Here is a 4,190-nt window from a genome sequence, read left to right on the forward strand (position 1 = left end):
AAAGCCAGCCTGAACTGCATAGCGAGACTCTGTCTCAAAAGGACAAAAAAAAAAAAAGATGAGAATCCATCAGGACTATGGCTGGAGATGCATCTGCAGATTAAATTCACAATGGTGAGTTTTACATATTTTCCTAGGGGATGAATGGAGGCTTGGGATTATTGGTACTACACTTTCGAGATTTCTCCTTATTTCATTAGGAGTGGGCCATCCTCTCCCACCTACTAAGACTCTAAGACTAAGACTGCTAAGATTAAAGACAAGGCCAAGACTATAGATTATCAAGTAAGGGTAATGATGTCAATCATGTACCCTTGCTACCACTGGATCAATATTAGCTAAGCAACCATACTTGAAATCTTATTAGTTGATCATAATTTTTGTCAGGCTAGACCCAGAGCAGCAACTGAGACCACCAGGACAGGCAAGATAAAGCAAACAGCGATATCTTTATTTCAGGCTGGGTGCAACCTGGACAAGGGCAAAAATGCCGCTGGACGTGAACAAAGGAAGGGAGCCTACTTCATAGACTATTTTGGCTATGGGAGGGGGAAATTCCACTGAGGAAGGTGGAAAATTTAAGTTTCTTAGGGGTGATTGGTGGGTCTGGTGCCTCTGGGGGAGGGAAGTGCAGGAGGACATTGGTGTGTTGCTGATTTACAGCGTAGCAATCTGTAGACTTATGAGATCTCCTGTAAGCCTGAGAACAAGGCCTGGGAACCATCCTGACAAACACATTTACTTTAGTCTCTCGAGCTGAGTGAGGGGCTTTCTTTCTGAACAGATTGGTTGTCTGTTGGAGTTTTTCTTTTCAAGTTGGGTGGGGTACAATGTGAGGGACCTAACAATTTTGACCCATGTTGTACCTGCCTCATGATTTTGCTCTATAAAATTTCCTTTGAGAGGAGGGCTCCTTGGCAATCCATTCGGGACCCCTCCTGTCTCTCAGGAGTTATTCTTAATCCCCTTTCCCCATTCCTATTCTCCAATAAATTTTCTTACTCCTGGCCTCCACTGTTTCTTACAATTCATCCAGGTGTGGTTGTGCACACCTGTAATCCTAGCATTCAGGAGGCTGAGGCAGGAGGATTGTTGCACATTTGCGACCAGCCTGGGCTACAAATTGAGCTTAAGGCCAGTCTGAACTGCATAGTGAGAACCTGTCTCAAAAAGACAAAAAAAAAAAGCGATTACCAGGGGCTGGGAAGGAGAAAGGAGAGCGAGGTGGAGAACAGGTACTAAAATACGGTTTGACAGAAACATGAGGTCAGATGAAAACATATGGTGAATGTTTAAATTTAAAAAGTTGTTACAGTAAAAGACACACTGCCATTAATCCTCCTCAAAATATTCCAGTCCCTTCAAACACACTTCTTCCATTGTTCTTACCACTTTCTGAAAATTTAGTTTATATGTATCACAGTTTCTGTCAGATAAAAACATTATGGTGTTTCCTCACCCACCTCATTTGATCATTCTAGTACTGTGCCACTTCTGGCTCATTCCCAAAGTCAAAATGACCATGAAAGGTAAACTTTTTTCATTAATTCAGAACGTCAAGGCAGCAATAATACTGCAACTAAAGACACTCACAAAAGCAGACTTCCATAACGGCTTCAGGAAGTAACAAGAACAATGAGATGCGGTTGAAGTGAAGCATTTTGAGGGAGATTAATAGCAAATAGATTAATTTTTAAAAATCAGATCTTCATCTTACTTTTTAGCATACCTCTAAGCTCTAGCACAGCACAGGAGGCTGATTCTGGTTTGTAACTTATTACATATTTTGTGCAGAACTTTTGAAGAATGAATTGTAAGAAACAATGGAGGCTAGGAGTAGGAAAATTTAGAACTAGAAAAAGTTCCAAACATAAAGAAATTAGAGAAATGTTAATTAGCCTGCTGTGATCATTACATACTAACTTATTTCCCTGTACACAATATTTACAATGATTATGTACCATTAAAAAGAAAAACTGAAAAAGAGAGAGTGAGAAAGTGTGAGAGAAAAACTAGTGCATGGTATCGTTAGGGATCTAGCTCCACTTTGTATCCCTTCTGTTCACTGACTCCCATCTCAGACTGGTTCTGAGCAACGTCAAAGGACAGGTGTGAGTGGAATGAAGACATTGGTATACAGGAGACAGATCACCAGGGTCCAGGACAGCCAACTGTTAAATTTTCAGAGATTTTGTAAGCCAGTTGCCATTCCAGTTTTCTTGAAACTTAGACATGGAGAAGCATTTACACCATGGAAGTAAGGAGTAATGAGGTTAGGGTTTCTGACTGCTTTCTGTCAAGAGAAAAAATATTTCTGAGGTGCTAAGCAAACCTTCGGAGGTAAATTAGCAGCAGGGCTTATTTAGCCACTGCTGTCCATCACCTTCAGACAACTATCAATAGCGTCATGATATATTTTTTATTTCTTGGCATTGTATAATTTCTTGTACATTTGAAATTGAAAGAAAAAATGATTTTGGAGGTGGGAAGGCCTGGGATGGTCACTTTCTACACTGTGACGGCCATGGATGCTGAAGCAGAGAGGGAGAGCAGTCCTTCGAAGTCAGTGAGCTCAGTGCTGCATCCTGCAGCTTCAGTGGTGATAACGCAGGACAAGGATGGAGTTAGGCACCCAAGTGCCCAGTGAAATGTTGAAGGGGCTGGGGGGCAAGTTCACAACGTTATCAAAGGAGAGCAGAAACTAAGCGAATAAGCCAAAGATCACTCGGACTTCGGATTTTCCCCTAATATCCATTCTCCAAAGATAGTAACCACTGAGAGTTGTGCTTCTGGCCAAAACAGGAAATGAAATCCTGAGTTAGTCACTGTGTTGGTCATTTTCTCCTCACTGGGACAGAATACTGGACAGCTGTAACTGAAGGGAGAGGTTTACTCTGACTCATGGTTTCAGTGGGTTCAGTGAGTGGTTGGCTGGCTCCAAGACAGAAAACCTGTTCAATCCACGGTGGCCAGGAAGGAAATAAGAGCATAGCAGTGGGGACAAGAACATGCCCTCCCAGTAAACCACCTCTTCTGAGCAGGCCTCACCACCTAACAGCACAATCAGCCATAAACTAATCCATGGGTTACTCCACTGATGAATATAGGCCCCCCCAAATCATCTCCCAAAAACCCCGCCTATGAGCACATGAGATTTGGGGGGGGGGGACCTTTTAGACATAAACCAAAACAAATGCCAAGCCATAGCCACACCTAAGTTCAAGAAAGGTATTTCCTCTTGCCATGACCTGTAAATGACTTATTTTAGGCAAGGTGGTACATGCTTGTAATCTCAGCACGTGGGAGGCTGAGGCAGGAAGACTGCCATGAGTCTGAGACCAGCCATGGCGACATAGTCAGCTCAAGGCCAGCCTGAACTACACAGTGAGATCCTGTCTCAAAATACAATAAAACAAAACAAAACAACCTGCTCAAGGGGCACAATTCTTAGCCCGGTTGGAGCACATGCTCTGTGTCAGACACTACAAGGGGGCCTGGATACAACAGCCACAGAATAGACCTCCAAACAGGTACGCCCTCAGAACCCCGGCACTTTGAAAAGCACAATTTGAATTGCTCTCTCCCCCATCTACGTAAAGAAAACTCCCCTTTTCAGCAAGTTTTAGACATTGTCTTCTTTCTTTGTTTATTGCTTGCTGTTTTGTTTCCCACACACACCAGCACGGAAGCACTGTGCCAGTGGAGCTCACCACTGCACCTCCAGCCCTGCACACACCCGCAGAACACAGATGCTCACACACGCGGAGAAAGAATTCATTGGCAGGTACTGGTTTTTTATGTAAATATCCTTACTTGGCAAAATAAAAAGCTGCCAGTTTGGCATAGTTCTTCATTTTTTAAAGTTATTATTCAGTCTGGGACTACGGTACTACACGAACTGGCCTCAGGCCCCCTACATCACAGCTATTGTTAGACACGGAAGGAGGAAGAGAGGGAGGGAGGGCAGGGTAGGTGGGTGAATGTGAGAGAATGAGTGAGCAAGTGGGCGGGTCTGCTGTGGGAAAACAACCCCAACCTGCTGACACACACACACACACACACGCACACACCCAGGAGCACGCCCGTGAGCCAGGAGCACAGGTGCGCGCCGGGGGCCGCAGGGCCAGTGCGCGTGCGCACAGGTGCTCGCCGGCCGCCCCGCCCGCCCCGGACTTGGCCGCGCGCCCGGG

The 4,190-nt window shown here is 44.7% G+C and overlaps 1 protein-coding gene across 1 annotated transcript in view; it reads left to right on the forward strand.

The window, feature by feature from the left end:
* Positions 1-4,096: 4,096 nt before the first annotated feature.
* The window catches only part of LOC102003241 (MARVEL domain-containing protein 3-like), a gene marked incomplete in the record, with an annotated part of 15,005 nt that continues 14,911 nt past the window's right edge, over positions 4,097-4,190 (forward strand). Inside the window, 1 exon segment of the mRNA XM_013503949.1 lies at positions 4,097-4,190.

This window comes from Chinchilla lanigera, unplaced genomic scaffold (genome assembly GCF_000276665.1).
Source record: "Chinchilla lanigera isolate Chin_1 unplaced genomic scaffold, ChiLan1.0 scaffold00083, whole genome shotgun sequence".
Classification (NCBI taxonomy): Eukaryota; Metazoa; Chordata; class Mammalia; order Rodentia; family Chinchillidae; genus Chinchilla; species Chinchilla lanigera.